Source organism: Pongo pygmaeus, chromosome 5 (assembly GCF_028885625.2).
Source record: "Pongo pygmaeus isolate AG05252 chromosome 5, NHGRI_mPonPyg2-v2.0_pri, whole genome shotgun sequence".
NCBI classification, from domain to species: Eukaryota; Metazoa; Chordata; class Mammalia; order Primates; family Hominidae; genus Pongo; species Pongo pygmaeus.
In genome coordinates this window covers 75,190,538-75,212,767 of record NC_072378.2, presented here as the reverse complement: position 1 = coordinate 75,212,767, position 22,230 = coordinate 75,190,538, and the positions used below count along the sequence as shown (strand labels likewise).

The 22,230-nt window shown below is 39.5% G+C and overlaps 1 protein-coding gene and 1 pseudogene across 10 annotated transcripts in view; one reads left to right on the top strand and one right to left on the bottom strand.

Moving 5' to 3' along the window:
• Nucleotides 1–22,230, bottom strand: part of MYO6 (myosin VI) — a 164,757-nt gene that overhangs the window by 123,799 nt on the left and 18,728 nt on the right. For 2 of the 10 annotated variants that reach the window (XM_054490229.2, XM_063666345.1), the window contains exon 2: nucleotides 20,901–21,015. The exons of 7 other annotated variants lie outside the window; for them this stretch is intronic. The gene's annotated coding sequence lies outside the window, so the exon portion shown is untranslated. Of the gene's footprint in view, nucleotides 1–6,563; nucleotides 7,112–20,900; nucleotides 21,016–22,230 lie in introns of those variants that run through there. One more of the 10 variants, XM_054490228.2, reaches the window with a different exon arrangement.
• On the top strand, nucleotides 20,404–20,503 carry LOC129039737 (U6 spliceosomal RNA; annotated as a pseudogene).

Genomic DNA, 22,230 nt, shown 5'->3' with positions numbered 1-22,230 from the left:
CAAGGCAGGAGGACCACTTGAGGTCAAGAGTTCAAGACCAGCCTGGCCAACATGGTGAAACATCTTCTCCACTAAAAATACAAAAATTAGTTGGTATTACATTACATGAATCAGATATCCCCACCATCAGCGTGCTTCAGTTTAGTGGGAAGAACCTAAGTAAATACAAGCAATATCGTTTTTTTCAGGATCTGGTGGAAGAGTGTGTGGGGGACACAGTGGGAATAAAGGTGAGAAAGACTGGTGGGAGGAGATTGGGCTGAGGCAGGAGGAGCTCAGGGAAAGATGATGCTAGAACGTGGTTCTGGAATGACTTTTTGTTTGTTTATTTTGAGATGAGTCTTGCTCAGTTGCCCAGGCTGGAGTGCAGTGGCACGATCTTGGCTCACTGCAACTTCCGCCTCCCAGGTTCAAGTGATTCTTATGCCTCAGCCTTCCAAGTAGCTGGGACCACAAGCGCCCACCACCACACCCAGCTAATCTTTTGTGTTTTTTCACCATGTTGCCCAGGCTGGAAACTTTTGCACTGTTAATGTTCCAAATTCTAATGATTTTTTAAAGTCACATTTGTTGAGGTATAATTTACATATAGTAAAATTCAACTTCTTAGGAGTACAGTTCAAGATACAGAATAGGCTGGGCATGGTGGCTCAAACTGTAATCCCACAAGTTTGGGAGGCCAAGGTAGGAGAATTACTTGAGCCCAGGAGTTCAAGACAATCCTGGGCAACATAGTGAGACTCCTATCTCTACAAAAGACTTAAAAATTAGCTGGGTATGGTGGTGCATACCTGTAGTCCCAGCTACTTGGGAAGCTGAAGTGGGAGGATCACTTGATCCCAGGAGGTTAAGGCTGCAGTGAGCCATGATTTGCCACTGCACTCCAGCCTGGCAACAGAGCAAGACTGTCTCAAAAAAAAAAAAAAAAAAAAAATATATATATATATATATAGAATAGAATAGTTCCATTCCCCCATATATATATATATAGAATAGTTCCATTCCCCCAGAAAGTTCCCTCATGCCCCCTTTGTAGTCAATTTCATTTGCCTTTCTTAGCACCTGGCCACCACTTATCTGATTTCTGTTATTATGGAGATTAGTTTTGCCTGTTCTAGAATTTCATATATATGGAATCATGTATTCCTGAGTTCTGGTGTCTTTCACTTAGCATAATGCTTGTGAGATTCATGCATGTTGTTGTGGCTGTCAGTAGTTGGGTTCTATTTACTGCTGAGTAGTTTTTCACTGCATGGGGTTATTTGCTTATCTGTTGATTTGCTGATAGATACTGGAATTGTTTCCAATTTGGGGTAACTATTAATAAAGCTGCTACAAATATTCACATGTAAGTCTTTGTGTAGACATTGCTCTTTGATAAATACCTGGGAGTAGGATTCCCAGCAGTATGGTAAGCAACATATGAGAGTTCCAATTGTTCGACATCCTTGCTAGCATTTAGTAGTATAAGTGTAAAAAATTTTAGCCTTTCTAGGGGGTGTGTAGTGCTATGTCATTGCATAGGCATCTTTACAAAATAAATGGCCTGAACGCTTCAAAAATTTTAAGGTCGTGAAACACAAAGAAAGATAAATAACTATTCCAGATGACGCGAGACTAAAGCACATAACAAGTGAATGCAACGCAGAATCTGGGACTTATCTTTGCTATGAATGACATGCTTCAGACAACCTGTGAACTCCGAATACAGTCTGCAGATTTTAAATTATAGTAGTGATAACTGTTACCTATGGTCAGGTGAGATAATGATTCTGCTATCAAGAAATACACACTGAAGTATTTAGGGGTAAAGGGACAGCATGTCAACTTACAGTCAAAAAGTTCAGAAAAAAAGTTGTGCAAGACATGTGTGTATATATGTATGTATATGTACAGAGAAAGAGAAAATGATAAAGAAAATGTGGTAAGGTATTCATCTGAGAAATCTGGGTAAAGGGTATGCAGGAATTCACTGTACAGTACAGCCCTCGCAGCCCTTCTGGAAATATTAAATTAAGAGCAAAATAAAAATGAAAAGAAAAAATATATAGGAACACTACAAAGAAACTATAAAACATTATTAAATTAACAAAGACCTAAATAAAGTAAGCAACACACTATGATATTAGGTGAGAAGACTTAATACTACTGAAAATGTCAATTCTCTCCAACATGATCTCTAGGTTGAATGCAATCCCAATTAAAATTTCAACAGATTTTCTTTGGGGAACTTGACAAGCTTATTTTAAAACGTATGCAGAAATGCAAAGGCCAAGAATAGCCAAGACATTCTTCAAGAAGACCTAGACAGGAAGAAAAGATTTACTATAAAGCCACAATAAAACAGTGTGGTAATAGTGCATGAATAGACAGACCAAGGAAAAAGAGCAAAGATTTATATATATAAATATATAGGCTGGGCACAGTAGCTTACACTTGTAATCCCAGCACTTTGGGAAGCCGAGGTGGGCAGATCACCTGAAGTCAGGAGTTTGAGACCAGCCTGGCCAACACGGTGAAACCCTGTCTCTACTAAAAACACACACACAAAAAAATTTAGCTGGGCATGGTGGCAGGTGCCTATAATCCCAGCTACTCAGGAGGCTGAGGCAGGAGAATCACTTGAACCCGGGAGACAGAGGTTGCAGTGAGCCAGGATTGCACCACTGCACTCCAGCCTGGGCAACACAGCAAGACTCCGTCTCAAAAAAAATTGTTTTAATTTAAAAAATAAATATATAAATATTTACTTGATTTAATTTACAACAGAAATAGGCAATGCAGATAATGGGGAAAGATGAACTTTTCAATAAATGCCGCGGGGACAACTGGATATCCACTTGGGGGTAAAAAATAAAATTTGAGTCCTACTGCACATCATATACAAAAATTATACATAGGTGGGTCATAAATCTACATGTGAAAAGCAAACAATAAAGCTTCTATAAGTTTGTATAGAAGATTACCTTCATGACCTCACAATAGGAAAAAAAACATTAACAGAATGCAAAAGCCAGGCAGTGGTAGCACGTGCCTATATTCCCAGCTTCACAGGAGGATCGCTTGAGCCCAGGATTTCGAGGCTGCAGTCACGCCTGTGAATAGCCACTGCAGTCTGGTGTGGACAACACAGTGATACCCAGTCTCAAAAAAAAGACCAAAAAACAAAACAAAACAAAAAACTAGGATCCAAAACAACATTAATCACAAAGGAAAAGATGTATAAATTTGACAAATTAAGAACTTGTGTTCTTAATTACTACACTATACTACTTCCTCCAAAAAAATACATTTCAGCATAATTTCCAGCTATTCTTATGACTTTCTTTTTAAATAGGAGAAAGCTTGCTACTCTGTGCTTCCAAAGATTAGCCTGGGAAAAGCTACATATAAAACCAATGTAACTTGTACATTATACTAAATTCATTCCTCTGTTTGCCCAGCAATAGAACAGACAGCAATTAATGTACATCCCTCTCTCTCCCTTCTCCTGAGTTGTAAGAGCCTGGCATACAGTTGATGCTCAATAAAATATCCCTTGAATAAATGACTAGATGAATAAATGATAATTTACATTTACTTAATTAAAAACACTATATAAATCCATATTTGGAGAACAAATGAAAGTGTGCACTGAATACTAAAAGCATAAGGAATTATAAAGTAACTCCTTACATTATCACACTGCCCCCCACCTATTCCAAGGATTAACAAATTAAACCACAAATCGCTTTCAGTTTCTCTCTAACAAAGTTTCAAACTAAAGCTACACCCCTCAATCTTCAGCTGATACTTTATTCCTCAGCCCCACCCTCATCTTTTTCTTTGTCTTTTTTTTTTTATTTTTATTTTTGAGACGGAGTCTCTGCTGCCCAGGCTGGAGCGCAGTGGTGTGACCTCGGCTCGCTGCAAGCTCCGCCTCCCGGGTTCACGCCATTCTCCTGCCTCAGCCTCCCGAGTAACTGGGACTACAGGCGCCCGCCATCACGCCTGGCTAATTTTGTTTTTGTATTTTTAGTAGAGACGGGGTTTCACCGTGTTAGCCAGGATAGTCTCGATCTCCTGACCTCGTGATCTGCCCGCCTCGGCCTCCCAAAGTGCTGGGATTACAGGCATGAGCCACCGCGCCGGGCAAACTTCCCTTTCACTTTGCTCTTCTCCATACTGCCACATCCTATGGAATGCTGGTTTTCCCCAGCCTGATTCTATTACACTCCTAATTCTGGCTTTCAACTTCACTTCCATTCTCTGTGTCCAATCCTATATATTTTTTTCAAACTTCCCTCCCAATTCCAAGTCCCTCAAATAAAGTCTCCACCATTCAGGATCTCTCATGCTATTCATATAAAAAGTCATGGCTGGGCGCAGTGGCTCACACCTATAATCCCAGCACTTTGGGAGCCCGAGGTGGGCGGATCATGATGTCAGGAGATGGAGACCATCCTGGCTAACACGGTGAAACCCCGTCACTACTAAAAATACAAAAAATTAGCCGGGCATAGTGGCATGCGCCTGTGATCCCAGCTACTCGGGAGGCTGAGGCAGGAGAATAACTTGAACCCGGGAGGCACAGGTTGTAGGGAGCGGAGATGGCGCCACCGCACTCCAGCCTGGGCAACAGAGCAAGACTCTATCTCATAAATAAATAAATAATAAATAAAAATAAAAAAGTCCTTCCACCATGATCCCTCTTAAGACAAACTCTGATAAACAAGAACTATATTCAAACTTCTTTCCTCATCCCATCAACTATAAGGCAGAAATCTGACCTCTTCCTAATACACAGCCTTTTTGCTCCCCTCACCTTAAAAAATTCACAAATAAAGGTCATGTAATTATGTTGTGGTCTAGATGATAAATTTCCAACTCTTTCATAATGCCTGCAAACACTAAATGATCATCAAAATGATAGGTGGATCCTAGGCATTAATAGAGGAACCTTGACTTTATTGTCAAAATAATCAATGTTATTGACCTTTTAGACACAGCCCGAGGCCCTTACTAATTATGGTATGTGTCAACATTACTGAGGCAAGTGGGATATTTTAAATGGCAAAAAAAAAAAAAAAAGATATCAAATGCCATCTCAGAGATGGAAACTATCCCTTCTGGAAAATATGTCATTATTAAAATAAAGACCTCTACCCTGTGAGCCATTATCAAAATACCAGAAGAGAAAAAGGGAGAAATGCTGAAAGCCCCACTTAACAAGCCTACTTCAACGTCCTAATTTCCACAAGTTGGGTTACCGGTTCAGTGAACCCAACCATGTGACCCAGGCAATATTTCCCATTCAAAATCAAAACAAGACCTTGTGCCTATAGGCTATTTTCCAAAGGATAGAAAAACTAAAACTTTAGGAGAAAACTAGAGGCACTCTGAGGAAAGAGAGACTAAAAATCTACCTGGGAGGCCAGGCTCGGTGGCTGATACCTGTAATCCCAGAATTTTGGGAGGGCAAGGGAAGAGGATCGCTTGAGCCCAGGAGTTCAAGACCAGCTTGGGCAACATAGCAAGACCCCATCTCTACAAAAAAAAAAATTAAAAATTAGCTGGGCATGATGGTGCATGCCTGTAGTCCCAGCTACTCCAGAGACTGAGGTGGGAGGATCACTTGAGCCTAGGAGATCAAGGCTGCAGTGAGCTGCGATCATGCCACTGCATTCCAGCCTGGGTGACAAAGCAAGACCCTGTCTTCTCAAAAAAAAAAAAAAAAAAGCTAACTAGCTAACTGAGGATTATCAAGGACTATCACTTGTTCTTTTGTGAAAAACTAAATTTGCAACAAGTAAATTTCAGAGAGGTCCATCCACAAAGACACTCAGAATCCTTGGCCAGACAGAGAGAATTTGTTTTCAGCTTAAGAGATAGTATGCACAGCAATAATAGATAAAGGGCAAGAAAACAAGGACACATAAACACAGGCTAAAAAGGGAAAAGAGAAAGAAGAGAAAGGAAACTTGAATCTAGAGATGGGATAACAGAGCAAGAATGAAAAGTTTAACAAGCAGAGCAACAAACTGGTTAAGAGAATGGTAAGACATTCAGCACTGAAAACTGAATAGCAGGCAAGGAAGAAATTAGAGATCTGTAATAATCACCGTATGAAATGACTCAAGTATAAACCTTTTTCTTTCCCTTTTTCCTTTTAACCAGCTGTAAAGAATGGAAAAAAAAAATACATTCATGCTGTCCTGCCCCCTCCAAAAAAAAAAAAGAACTAAAAAATTATGTGGAAGCAGCAGCAGTAAGAATCTTGAATATAATAAGGGTAAGAGATGGTATAAGACAGTATAAGGTAAGAATTTGTCTTGGTATAAGAAACCAAGATAAATCCACAAAATCTATGACAATATAAAACTATTTTAAACTGATACACATTAAGGTAATGTGTATAGTAATTGCATTTCAGTCTATCACTAAATTCAAACAAAATCCCCAGCACAAAGTCAGATTCAAAATGCAAAGGAAAATATGTTTTTTGAAATTTTCATTAAGCCAAAGAACTGTGCAACCCATCCCAAAGTTATCTCAATTTCCTGCCCATACTTTATATGACTCACCTCACTAAAATATTTAGAGTAAGGTTACTCAGAAGAATTAGTTTCACTCTGAACTCCAGCACCAGTCCTCATCTGTCCACATGTGGTTTAGGTGACACGCCACTCCCCCATCCCTTTGTCTTATCTTTTTTTTTTTTTTTTTTTTTTTTGAGACAGAGTCTTGCTCAGTCGCCCAGGCTGGAGTGCAGTAGCGCGATCTCGGCTCACTGAAAGCTCCACCTCCCACGTTCAAGTGATTCTCCTGCCTCAGCCGCCCAAATAGCTGGGACTACAGGTACCCACCACACCCGGCTAATTTTTCTATTTTTAGTAGAGATGGGGTTTCACCATATTGGCCAGGCTGGTCTCTGAACTCCTGCCCTTGTGATCCGCCTGCCTCGGCCTCCCAGTGTGCTGGGATTACAGGCATGAGCCACCCACAGAGCCCCCTTTGTCTTATCTTATCTTGAACAGAAACAGTTTCTCCAAATAACACTGGAGGAAACACATGCAACCTTGAAAACCTGGAAAGCTGAGTTATCCCCAGCAGAGACCAATGTGTCAACTCCATGCTGGAGATGGAGGAACTCAAAAAATATCCCTCTCACTGTTACAGAATGGGTCAAATTCTCCAAGGGTATCCTCTACATGTAGCATATCTGCGGTGCACAAAGGCCACTGAAGAGTCACCATTCCATGCACACAATTTGTACTCCTGCCAGAAAGACCTCTCCCCTATTCTTCCTGTATTGCATTTCTACTCTCTGCTTCAAAAATTAAGCAAATCTCTCCTCCTCCCCAAAGTCATTCACTCTAACCCTTCTCAGGATTAGGTACCCCTTTCTATGAACCTACTTTTAACTTTACATAGTGTTAGTCTCTCTCTGCTTTGTTTTCTACTTTATTGTCAAAATAATCAATTTTACTGACCTTTTAGACGCCCAAGGCCCAATTTTGTTATTAAATTTTAATCTCGGCTGGGCACGGTGGCTTATGCCTGTAATCCCAGCACTTCGGGAGGCTGAGGTGGGCAGATCACTTGAGGTCAGAAGTTTGAGACTGACCTGGCCAACACGGTGAAACCCTGTGTCTACTAAAAACACAAAAATTAGCCGGGCGTGGTGGTGTGCACCTATAGTCCCAGCTACTCTACTCGGGAGGCTGGGGCAGGAGAATCACTTGAACCTGGGAGGCGGAGGTTGCAGTGAGCCGAGATCAAGCCACGGCACTCCAGCCTGGGTGACAGAGCAAGACTCTATCTCAAAAAAAAAAAAAAAAAAAAGTATAATCTCTCCTTAGAGTTTAAGGACCAGAATTACATACTGCTTATTCATAAGCAGCCAGTATCTAACATAGTATATCATATATAGGGAATTATTAAATATTTGTTGATGGAAGGGATGAGAAGTAAATGCCCTCTTCAACCCAAATGGCTAAACATAGCTCTATGTTCAGTTAAAACCTGTAACAAAGTTTCAGAGAAGATTAAAGTTTCTGGAGGAACAGATGTATATCAGTATTAGTTTATCTTCACAAAACTTCAAATCCAGCATATACCTTACGTTGTCTCTATAAAGAACAAAAAAATTAATATTAAGTAACATTTTCACATCACATATTTATTTATTTTATTTATTTTTGAGATAGAGTCTCGCTCTGTCACCCAGGCTGGAGTGCAGTGGCACAATCTCGACTCACTGCAATCTCCGCCTCCTGGGTTACAGTGATTCTTCTGCCTCAGCCTCCCAAGTAGCTGGGATTACAGGTGTGCACCACCACACCCAGCTAATTTTTGTATTTTTTAGTAGAGACAGGGTTTTGCCATGTTGGCCAGGCTGGTCTCGAACTCCCGACTTCAGATGATCTGCCCCCGTCAGCCTCCCAAAATGCTGGGATTACAGGCATGAGCCACTGCGCCTGGCCACATCACATATTTAAAGTGTGCTGATTTAACAATGATCTTTGCCACTATCCAATTTTTTTTTTCTAGACCTCCAGCCCCCATTACCCAATTATTTTGCAACAGGTAGATTTCAAAGAGGTCCACGAAGACAGTCAGAACTCAGAATCCTTGGCCAGACAGAGAGAATTTGTTTTCAGCTTAAGAGATAGTACGTACAGCAGTAAGACATGGAGCAAGAAAATAAGGACACATAAAAACAGGCTTAAAAGGGAAAGAAAGAAGAAAAAGGAAACTTGAATCTAGAGATGGGTTAACAGCAAGAATGAAAAGTGTAACAAGCTACAGCAACAAACTGGTTAAGAAAAAGGTAAGTCATTTAGCACTGTAAACTAAACGAATAGCAGGCAAGGGAGAAATGAGAGATCTGTAATAATTACCATATGAAATGACTAAAGCATAAAACCTTTTTCTTTCTACTTTTCTTTTTAAACAGCCATAGAAAAAGAATTTAAAAAAAGAAAACACTAAGGTTAATGAACACAATACATAGTTCCTAAAGTGAAAATGACACATTACAATAAAGTATCAAAAATGAAAGACAACTCAGTCAATTAAAACAAATATGCTGTCTCAAAATGCATTTTTTTAAAACAACAGTTTTTATTAAGAATTTTTTTTTTTCAGACGGAATCTCACTCTGTCACCCAGGCTGGAGTGCAGTGGCACAATCTTGGCTCACTACAACTTCCACCTCCTGGGTTCAAGCGATTCTCCTGCCTCAGCCTCCCAAGTAGTTGGGACCACAGGCACTCGCCACCACGCCTGGCTAATTGTTGAATTTTTAATGGAGATGGGGTTTCACCATGTTGGCCAGGCTGTTCTCAAACTCCTGACCTCAGGTAATCTGACCACCTCGGCATCCCAAAGTGCTGGGATTATAGGTGTGAGCCACTGCACCCGGCCTCATTTTTTATTAAGAATTTACACCAGGCACAGTGGCATGTGCCTGTAATCCCAGCACTTTGGGAGGCCAAGATGGAAGGATCACTTGAGGTCATGAGCTGGAGACCAGACTGAACAATGTAGCCAAACCCTATCTCTTTTTTTTTTTCCTTTTTGGAGACAAAGTCTCACTCTGTCATCCAGCCTGGAATGCACTGGCGGGATCATGGTTCACTGCAGCCACAACCTCCTGGGCTCAAGCAATCTTCCCATTTCGGCCTCCCAAGCAGCTAGGACTACAGGCATGCGCCACCATACCCGGCTGATTTTTTTATTTGTTTTTTTGTAGAGACAGGATTTATGTTGCCCAGGCTGGTCTGAACTCCTGGGCTCAAAGGATCCTCCTATCTCAGCCTCTCAAAATACTGGGATTACAGGTGTGTGCCACCGCAGCTGGCCTCTATTTTTTTTTTTAAGTATTTAAAAAAAGAAAAAAAAGAATTTCATTAGCAAACAAACTCAAATGGCAACAGAAGTAATTAGGAGAATAATTAGCTTATATTCTGATTCACTTTCAATGCCTTTTTTTCTCTTCGGGGAATTAGAAAAAGGCAGAAAAAATTTTTTTTTTTTTTTTTTTTTTGAGACGGAGTCTCGCTCTATCGCCCAGGCTGGAGTGCAGTGGCGCTAACTGGGCTCAATGTAAGCTTCACCTCCCAGGTTCAAGCCATTCTCCCGCCTCAGCCTCCTGAGTAGCTGGGACTACAGGCGCCCGCCATCACACTCGGCTAATTTTTTTTGTATGTTTTAGTAGACACGGGGTTTCACCATGTTAGCCAGGATGATCTCAATCTCCTGACCTCATGATCCGCCTGCCTCGGCCTCCCAAAGTGCTGGGATTACAGGCGTGAGCCACCGTGCCCGGCCAGAAATTTTTTTAGAACTATTTATTTTACTTATATTCACTAAGCCAATACAAGACATATAAACAAAATACCATAAAGCAATTAAACAAAACTGTTGACTTACTGCAAAATTCTTAAGAAACCATAAAATACAGAAAACAATATACTATATTCACTAGGTGTGATGATGCACGTCTGCAATCCAGCTACTCAGGAGGGTGTAACAGGATGATCACTCAAGCCCAGGAGTTTAAGATCAGCTTGGGCAATATAGCAAGACTCTGTTTCAATTTTTAAATTAAAAAAAAAACAACATATTGTACAATATTTGTCAGGTGTCTTATACCTTGGCCATTATAAGTAATTAACAATCAAAATATCCATTTCTCTACATCAGAATATAATATGGTGTCTTGATTCTATGCTGTATTAAACAAACTGTGTTTTTTCAAGTTTGAAACTATCTCCCACGGTCTTGGCCTTCAAATAATTTCATTCTGGAAACTGAAGAACAAAGAATACTTTTTTCTTTGTATTATAAGTCAAATAAAGCTAAACTAAAATGAACTGGGGGCAGGGAATAAGTGTTTCTTCATATAAAATCACAAACTTGGCTGGGTGCAGTGGTTCATGCCTGTAATTCTAGCACTTTGGGAGGCCACAGGGTGCAGACAGATTGAGCCCAAAAGTTTGAGACCAGCCTGGGCAACACAGCGAAACCTTGTCTCCACAAAAAAAACATATATACAAAAATTAGCTGGGTGTGGTGGCGCGCACCTGTAGTCCCAGCTACTGGGGAGACTGAGGTGCCAGGATCATCTGAGCCCAGGAAGTCAAAGTTGCAGTGAACTGAAATTGCGCCACTGCACTCTAGCCCAGGTGACACAGTGAGACCCTGTTTCAAAAAAAAAAGAAAAGAAAAGAAAAAGAAAAGAGAAAGAAATCACAAACTCAACTGTTTAAAAAAATCTTTTAAACCCAAAGTCTGTGTTTCAAACAGCCAGCCACATTTGTGTAAATAATTATGCCAGAAAACCGTATTTTATCCATCTTTATCACTTGAGCTTGGGAGTACTAGGCCCTGAAGACACAAGCGTAAATTCTGATATGCACCCTTAAGAAAGATATTAATACATTTAACAATGAGATACTTTTCTCATCCATCACAGTTATGAAAATTAAAAACCTGTCACATTGAGTTGTTCTCACTTCGAGACTATAAACTGGTAAATCCTCTGAACCAGTATTTCTTGGTACACACCAAGGATATCTGCTGAAGCACTGTTAAGAGAGGAAAAACCACAAACCATCTGAATGCCTATCGATTAAAAAAATGGTTTCGTAAACTATGCTGTATCTGGACAGAGAGTCGTGCAATAATTTTTTAAAGTAAGGTGGATGTTTATCTTCCAACATGAACTATTGTTACATAAAAAAATAGAATTGTAAAACATTTTGTGGAGTACAAGATCTTTCATGTTAAAAAAATAAACAAATAAACAAAAAACACATACAAGGCCAGGCACAGTGGCTCAGACCTATAGTTTCAGCACTTTGGGAGGCCAAGGTGGGAGCATTGCTTGAGGCCAGGAATTTGAGACCAGCCTGGGAAACACAGCAAGACCCCATCTCTACCAAAACACACACACACACACACACACACACACACACACACACACACAAACTGCGCATTTCTACAAGACTAAAAATGTACGTAATAGTAAAAGACAGACATATGCACACCAAATGATAGTAGTGCTTAGTTTCTAAATAGAGAAGAGCAACCAGGTGGTGGCCTAGGGGAATGCCAACCACTGTATTATTTTGATTTCTGGTTGGCAAAAGGATGCATTCACTTTTTAGCTGATTAACTTAAAATGAACATAATGTAAACAGATGTTATTCAAAAAGATTTATGGGGCTTTAACCCTTTCTAACGATTGCTGCTAATATTCTTTTTTAAAAAATAGTATTATAAATTCCCTGGCTCATTAAGTCCTTGACTAGCCCAATCTTACCACCTCTGAGAAATTTTATGTTGATGGGATGGCCTAGAATTTATATTTGGAGAAAACAATATTTAAAAGAAGTGACAATATATTCACAGTGCACAGGATAAAATTATTTATTGAATAGACATTTATGGAGCATCTATTATAACAGGGAAAAGTACTAGGCCCTGAAGACACAAGAATAAAATCAAGCATTTACAACTTACAAAAGGAGAAAGACAAGTACACCACAATGTACAGCAATATTTATAGTACTGACATAAAGTAGTCCTAGAAATGGTGTTCGGGGGAGCAGTGAAAGACAAGGACCAGGATACAGGAACTCTATTTTGAACGGAGTATTAAAAGATGAGTAGGATAAAATCTTAAAGAAATGATATGCTACACATTCCATGAAAACAAAACGAAAAACACCAGTGTGCTCTGCCTATCAGGATTCAAGCTACCTTGTAAATATCACTAATTACTCATATTAGGAACAGACTAGTCAACTCCATTAAAAAGCCACTTTCCATCCTGCATAATGGTAGCGCTACGGATTTGTGACTCAGGCCATATTCCCTCAAACCAACGCATTACTAAACTTTAACTAGACATCAGAATTGTTAAACAATAACAAAATAAAATTGAACAACTGAATAAAGCTGAAGCCCTGAGCAGCCTAACTGGAAAAGGAGAAGACCCTTTTATAGGTCATATACACCTCCTGACCTGTATCTGGCAATCTGCTCCCCAACTGTCAACAGATAAGCAGCACAGCCCTCAAGGTTGGAGACTGATCTTTGGTAAAGCAGGCATCCACCCCAGATGCTGCTGTCTCCCATACACAGCCCTCAGAGCCAAGGGAGGCCTGGTACCTGAGAAGTTTATTTCCAATTTGGACAGTTGCCAATGCGTCTCATTTGAAGCATCCAGAGACAAGGGCCAGCCCAACCCCCAGTGCCAGGAGCCAAGGCAGCATTATCTTCTGTATAAGTTCCTGACCCAGAGGTGACCTGCACAATTTCTTCTGTGCCTGCTATGGAAGAATTTGCTCAGCTCGGCTATTATGCAGACTCTAACCTTACCAGTGGCAACATGGCAACCACAAATCCCAAGTCCCAGGACGATTATACTTAATGGAGAGAACTCACTGTACTATTGGGACTACTGGCACTGCAAAAACGGCACCTTCTTTACAATGTATAAATGATAATATCAAAGGATAATCTTGTATACATAAAATAATTTCTCACCGGGCGTGGTGGCTCACGCCTGAAATCCCAACACTTTGGGAGGCTGAGGCGGGCAGATCACCTGAGGTCAGGAGTTCGAGACCACCCTAGCCAACATGGTGAAACCCCATCTCTACTAAACATACAAAAATTAGCCAGGTGTGGTGGCATGTGCCTGCAATCCCAGCTACTCGGGAGGCTGAGGCAGGAGACTCGCTTGAACCTGGGAGACAAGAGGTTGCAGTGAGCCGAGATCGTGCCATTGCACTCCAGCCTGGGTGACAAAGTGAGACTCCGTCAAAAAAAAAAAATAGTAATAATAATAATAATTTCTCAATAAACTCCCCCAGTTTTAAGCACCACTTCATAAAAGTGGGGGGAAGGGATTAAAATTAAAGCTAAGGGGAAGACTTCAATTCCTTGATTTTCCTCTTTAAGGAAAATCTCTAACAAATATACCATAAAATTTTAACTATTATTTAAGAAGCTACTTTTTTAAAGGTAAGAAGACAATTGTTACATGAAAAGTAAAAACACCCATGTTGCTTTAATGTATTTCAATATTTAAAGGGCTAAATGGTCACATAAAACATTAAATTGCATTCATTCTCTAATGGTAGCAAAAAAGATCCAAAGGAAAGTAAATGAATATCAGCAATTTAGTTGTAGAAAGACACAGAAATGCATGAAAAGAACATGTCAAAAGTAAAGATAACTTTATTCAAACTACTGGATTATGGGTCTATCAATTATTTAAATTTATACAGGGCTATAATTAATAAAAATCATTAATCCTATTTGGTACAAAAATATTAACTATCATGCTGTTAAATTATATTCACCTAGAAAAATAAATATATACCATTTTATTATGTAAAAATAAGTTCATTACATTTTATTATGTAAAAAAGCATTTATATTACCTGTTATATTTAACATCTCAAAAAACTATTTGCTTTGGACTATGAACGAACATTCATTTACATAATTCATCAAGCAGTTATTAAGTGGGGCTATAGCAAGGTGTTACAGTAGTATCATTATGATAATTACTCTTCTTGATACAGCAGCATTAGTCAGAGAAACCACAACCATAAATTCCAGGTCTAGAAATGAAATTTCCCAGTCACCTTATAAAGATGAAAATGCATTTAATTTTTAAGGCCTTCTAAAAATCTAGTGATTATCTCTATCTAATAGAAATATCAAAGATTCTTATTCACTTCATTTTGGTTTTGTGGATTTTCCACAATGAACAAATAAGTTATTTTGTAGTTTGGGAAGGGTGAATTTTTAAAGAGGCCTGATTAGTTCACAGAGGTATTCCGTCACCCATCCTAATGTTTTGCCACCATCTTACACTGCTATTTCTCACATCTTTCCTCTCTAATATGGTTTCATAGCACCCACAGAACTTCTCCACTGAAGCATAACCATATGATAAAAGGTTGTTTAATGTCCACCTCCCTACTGGAATATAAGCTTGATGATGGTGGAACTGTGTCTGTACTGCTCACAAATCCATCTCTCAATCCTGGCATTGTGACTCTACATAGCAGGCAAACAACTCTCAATGAATAAACTAACAAACCAGTCTAAAATCCCTCAGAGTGCAGCTGAAGATCAAGCCTTCTACTGTTTTCACCAAAAAATACTGATTGATATATAATCACTACCTTCTGCATTTGAAACATGTCTGAATCACCTCGTTAGTCTTATTTCTTTCAAGGTAATCAATTCCAGTTTCCTAAAATTTTCTCTAACTTGTGTGGCTGTCATTCCAAACCTTAGTTTCTCCACAGTGGTTCAGCTGCAGAGTAGAGTGTTAAGTCAAACATTCCACTTTTTATTTACCACTGATCATAATTGGATACTCATTATTTTATATAAAATTAGGAGAAACTCAATCAAGTGTTAAAAATATCCTCACATGTAAGCAGCCTGCCCTACCAGAATATGAAATTTCAAACTGGGAAGAATCTGTTTCATTCTCACCACTCATGTTTATCACTAGCATAGTATTTGCACCAACTATATTATTTCACTTCCAATGGATTCTATGTCACAATTATGACAATTACTTCATCTTTTTTTGACTATCAAAAACACATATAGATAAACCTATAGTCACTTTCCTACCTCACAGAATCAATTTAAACATTTCCTGAAAAGTCAAGTAAATACACTTAAAAATCCAATTATCTGAACAGGATAATTGAACAATATGCTTTAATAATAAGTATATTTACTAAAATTATAAAGATCACCAACACAGTTCAAATACTATCTCAAAACTTCAGCACTTCATTGAAGGGTCCAATATTATCTCCATCCTACAGAAAATCAAGATGACTTAATGCCTACCTGACAGAAAAATACAACACAATAGGTATAAAATTCCTCAACACTCTGCCTCTCCAACTGAAAACACATCGGTAACTTCATCCATCTATACCCGAAGGTGAACCAAAACTCTTTTCAGAGCTGACTTCTCCACATGTGTTCTTAGTCCCGTCTGTTCTCAACCCTTGTAGTATCTGGATGCTCAATACTGTCTGAACTGCTTTTAGTCATTTCCTCATCACTATTTCTTTTTGTCAGTAAGGTTAGTAAAACAATGATTCCTAATGTAAAATGTTTCCTTTACATTAAAACCTAAACAAGCGCTCAAAATGGAGAGTTTTCTAATTGAACTACGAAGAAAGTTTATCTAAATTAGGCTATTCAGACTTACAAAATTATCTATGTGAATGAGAAGGCTTTAAACTGTGCAACGGGGGTGGGGGATAGTGTATGAGTGTGTATACTCACATCAATGATCAAATGGCCTACCTACATCTCCGAACACAGAATGTAAACAAAGCAATTTAGGTAAGACATGAAGAATCTTTGTGACAAACAGGAGACAAACAGAGGTTACAGAAACTTCATCTCAGAAGCTCATTAAAATAAGGATAAAACAAGTGAGTGACCTGTTTAGAGTGGTTTAGATACGGTAGGCCAGAAACAGAAAAGTAGACTCAATAGTATTAGTTTCAACAGAATTAATTTCTACTTTCAAATTTTGTATCAAGTGTACCATTTTAATAATTTTAAATAATTCTTAAGTCTCTATCCCAGAGAGCGTTCTACTTTTTTAACTCCTCCACAAGATATCATACATTTTAAAAATTAGTACACAAAAACTAAATTTTTAAAACATTCTGGTTACCAAGAGTTTCTTCAACAGCTGACAAGAAAGTTTTACTTACAAAGATTTAATTTTTAAAAAAGATAAGTGAACTGCAGATGGGAACTACCTGGGGATCTTTGAAAAAGTACTGGCAAATACCACCCTCCAAGATATGGGACTTAATGGTTTAAGCTGTAACACAGGTATCTCAACCCTAGAATTCTATTATTTGACTTCTCACTGTATCAAATGTGAATTCTATTGTTTTCCTGTAAATAATTATTCAGAAAGTCAACCTCAATCTCATTTATACTGCAAACAGGAGTAAGGGAAAGATTTCATCATACTGTCTTATAAAATTCAGGAGGATTCTTAATTGTTTAGGATCTATCCCTGTGTAGCTGATTTTTTCTCTCTAAACTCTATTTAGAGAGAAATACATTTAGCATCTGATATCTAAATATAGTTACTGCAGTTTTGATGAGGAACAACTACAGATAAATGTACCTTGAGTTAAAACACATATTCACTCTTTTCCTTTTGTTTATTAATTAAACTCCTGGGAGTTATACACACAATTTAGTGGAGGCCACTAAAAAAGCCCTTTGAAGAATCCTTTTTATTAAGAAAATTTCTGGGCTGGATGCAGTGGCTGGCGCCTGTAGTTCCAGCATTTTGGGAGGCCAAGGCAGGCAGATCACTTGAGCTTAGGAGTTTGAGACAAGCCTGGACAATATGATGAAACCCTGTCTCTACAAAAAATACAAAAATTAGCCGGGCACGGTGGCATGAGTCTCTAGTCCCAGCTACTTGGGGGCTCAGGCGGGAGGATCACTTGAGCCCAGGAGGTCAAGGATGCAGTGAACTGTGTTTGCATCACTGCACTCCAGCCTAAGGAACAAAGTGAGATCATCTCAGAGAAAAAAAAAAGTACTGTTATCTTATAGCTTAAACATCTGTCTTGGGGTAAGCTATCAATACTATCCTCGTCAACAACACCAAAATATTTATACTGTTATCCATCAAGATTCAACTAAATTGCCAATGTGACATCAAATAATCAGGAAAGATAAATCAGTTAAAAGACATCTGGCTTTCAATTACACAAACAATGGTCATTGGAAAATGCCTTTAAAACTAAAGGAGGCCACGGGCACTGGCTCACACCTGTAATCCCAGCACTTTGGGAGGCCACGGCTGGTGGATCACCTGAGGTCGGGAGTTCAAGACCAGACTATTTAACATGGCAAAGCCCCATGTCTACTAAAAATACGAAAATTAGCCAGGCATGGTGGTGCAAGCCTGTAATCCCGGCTACTCGGGAGGCTGAGGCAAAAGAATCGCTTCAACCCGGGAGGCGGAGGTTCCAATAAGCCAAGATCATGCCACTGCACTCCAGCCTGGGCAACAGAGTGAGACTCTGTCTCAAAATGAACAAACAAACCTAAAGGGGGTTAGTTTAGAAGTTTCAATACCACATAACAGAGCAACAAATACTTTATATAATAAACAACATGAGAACATTACTTCTGGCTGTTTTCAACTAGGTATCTCATTACAGAATTTCTCTTTGTATCTTTATAACAATCTCTCTGTGTTGGTCTGTTTTTACGTTGCTATGAAGGAATACCTGACACAGGCTAACTTTTAAGAAAAGAGTTTCAACTGCTTCACAGTCCTGCAGGCTGTATAAGCAGGGCTGCAGCATCTGCTTGTGGAAAGGGCCTCATGAAGCTTACAATCATAGTGCAAGGCAAAGGGAGAGTGGATGGTGTTACATGGCAAGAGCAGAAGCAAGAAGATGAAGCAAGGGAAGCCCTCACAGAGAAATCTACTAGGATAGTGCGGAAGGGAAATACGGGGTCAGAGCCCCAACACAGAGTCCCCACCAGGGCACCGCCTAGTGGAGCTGTGAGAAGGGGGCCACTGCCCTCCAGAAGTGAGAATGATAGAGCCACCAGCAGTTTGCATCCTGAACCTGGAAAAGCCACAGGCACTCAACTCTATTCTTTTTTTTTTCTTTGAGACAGAGTCTCACTGTGTAGCCCAGGCCAGAGTGCAATGGCACGATCTCAGCTCACCGAAACCTCTGCCTCCCAGGTTCAAGCTATTCTCCTGCCTCAGCCTCCCAAGTAGCTGGGATTACAGGCGCATGCCACCATGCCCGGCTAATTTTTCGTATTTTTAGTAGAGACGGGTTTCACCATGTTAGCCAGCATGGTCTCGATCTCCTGACCTGGTGATCCACCCACCTTGGCCTCCCAAAGTGCTGGGATTACAGACATGAGCCACTATGCCCAGCCCACTCAATTCTATTCTTGAGAGCAGCAGAGGGAGTGGAGCTGCCCGAGACCTTGGTAGCCCACGACTTGCACCAGTGTGCCCTGCATGTGGAACACAGAGTCAAAGGAGATTATTTTAAAGCTTTAAGATTTAATGACTGCCTTGTTGGGTTTCAGGGGCCTGTAACCCCTTTCTTTTAGCCAATTCCTCCCTTTTGGAATGGGAATGCTTACCCAATGCCTGTACCCTCACTGTATCTTGGAAGTAAATAACTTGTTTTGATTTTACAGGCTCATGGGTGGAAGGAGATGAGTCTCAGATGAGACTTAGGACTTTGGTCTTGCTGGAATGAGTTAAGACTTTGAGGGACTTTTGGGAAGGGATGATTGTATTTTACGACATGAAAAGAACATGAGATTTGGTGGAAAGATATGGTTTGGACATTTGCTCCCTCCAAATCTCATGTTGAAATGTGGCCTCCAACGTTAGAGATGGGATCTGATGGGAGGTGTTTCAGGCATGCAGGCAGATCCCTCATGAATGGCTTGGTGCCACCCCCACAAATGAGTGAGTGCTCGCTCTGAGTTCACAAGAAATCTGGTTGTTTAAAAGAGTGTGGCACTTCCCTCCTTTTTCTCTTGCTGCCACTCTCACCATGTGACAACAACCTCTCTCCCTTTGCCTTTCACTATGACTGTAAGCTTCCTGAGGCCCTCACCAGAAGCAGATGCTGGTACCATGCTTCTACATCCTGCAGAACCCTGTGCCAATTAAACCTCTTTTCTTTATAAATTATTCAGTCTCAGGCATTCCTTTATAGCAACGCAAAACCAGACTAATACATTCTCTATGGCAAAATAGTTCATATATAGTTCGTATATTTTACAGCAATAATTTGCTACTCCCTTTACTTATTCCCAAACTCACTATCCCTTGAAGGCATTAAAATGAATTATTGGCCAGGCACAGTGGCTCACACCTGTAATCCCAGCACTTTGGGAGTCAGAGGCTGGTGGATCACTTGAGGTCAGGAGTTTGAGACCAGCCTGGCCAACATGGTGAAACCCCATCTCTACTAAAAATACAAAATATTAGCCAGCCATAGTGGCAGGCACCTGTAGTCCCAGCTACTCGGGAGGCTGAGGCAGGAGAATCACATGAGCCCAGGAAGCGGAGGTTGCAGTGAGCCAAGATTACACCACTGCACTCCAGCCTGGGTGACAGAGCGAGACTCCATCTCATAAAATAAAATAAAATAAAATGAATTATTTACACTTGGAGGAAAACTCTTTTGTGAAATTTTTTAAAATCTTGTATTTAAATTCAGGTGCAAAATAGATCAGATTATTAACATCCAAATATTCTAAAACTACAGGTAAAAAAGTTATTTATGCATTCTGCAATAGATACAGCCATAAAAACACTGAGAGGTGCTCACTTTGGCAGCACATATACTAAAATTGGAAGGACTCAAAGAAGATCACCATAGCTCCTGGGCAAATGCAAACTGGCGAAATGTTTCAGTTTCTTTTTTATTATTGCAGACACAATGGGCAGCTCTTCCAACATGTAATCCCAGCTACTTAGGAGGCTGAGGCAGGAGAATCACTTGATACCCGGAGTTAAGACCAACCTGGGCAACAAACCTTATTTCATTATTTTTAAAAATGGTGAAAGTGTTTTGGGAGGCAAAATATAATTTCTGTAGTAAATTCATTTTTTTAAATGCAAGAAATTTCCACCAATTTAATTGTTTAAGAATAGAATTTGTGGCCGGGGCAATGGCTCACACCTGAAGTCCCAGCACTTTCGGAGGCCAAGGCAAGCAGATGGCTTGAGCTCAGAAGTTAAGAGACCAGCCTGAGCAACATGGCAAAAGCCCGACTACAAAAATACAAAAAAATTAGCCGGGTGTGGTGGTGCGCACCTGTAGTCTCAGTTACTCAGATGGTGAGGTGGGAGGATCGCTTAAGCCCGGAAGACAGAGACTGCAATGAGCTGAGATCATGCCACCGCATTCCAGCCTGGGCAACAGTGAGACTCTGCCTCAAAAAAAAAAAAAAAAAAAGGAATTTGTAAATCATGTATATTTATGAACCATATACCATTTATAACTATTATAGTTTCTCATTTACATCACTTTAAATGAAACATTTTTAATTTTACATTCATTCTTATTATTTATTTATATGTATTATTATTCAGAATGTAAAAGCTTCAGTGTCTCACTTAAAGACAGGAATGCAACACTCAAGAATAAATTGAGGGCCAGGCATAGTGGCTCACGGCTGTAATCCCAACACTCCGGGAGGCTGAGACGGGCAGATCACTTGAGGCCAGGAGTTCGAGATCAGCCTAGTCAACATGGTAAAACTCGTCTCTACTAAAAATACAAAATACTAGCTGGGCATGGTGGTGCACGCCTGTAATCTCATCTACTCAGGTGGCTGAGGCAGGAGAATCACTTGAACCTGGGAGGCAAAGGTGGCAGTGAGCCAAGATTGTGCCACTGCACTCCAGCCTTGGCGACAGAGGAAGACTCCATCTCAAAAAAAAAAAAAAAAAAGAATGAATTGAGGAAGATGACACAAAAAAAATAAAAATACTGCAGCCAGCACAAATGTCTGTGAGGATGCTACAAACTGATCCAGCTCCTGTGGGTATGGGACAAGAACTTTTTATTTCAAATTTTCAAATTATTGTGATGCCACTAATGATGTATAGAAGGTAAAATGAACAGCAAATTCAGAGGAGAACATAGGTAAGCCCGGAATCTAATCCAATATATGTGTACATATATTTAAAATAATTTTTGCATTGCTTTAACATACACTGACTAAAAAACATACAATAACACATAAATTGAAAGAAGACTGTCCTTTATTTGGAACTTTACCAAAAGATGTTCATCCTGCTGGAAAAATCACATTATAGAGCAATGCTAATAAAGATATTTGAGTCACCAATTATAATATTTGCATATTAGTCTAATTTACAGCTGCTGCATTCATGATTATTCTACATGTAGATGTTAGTAGCATCTGACTACTTTATTCTGCCTTGTAGTAAAGGACTGCCTGCACCTTCACAAACTGAAATAAACAGTATATTTAATGTAATTACTGTAATTAATTAATAATTTAATAACTTTCCTCTGTTAGAATACTGTATTAATTTTTAAATGTATATATCTGTATATGTATATATATAAAATATACACACACACACATATGTGTAGGTTATACTGTCTACTAGTT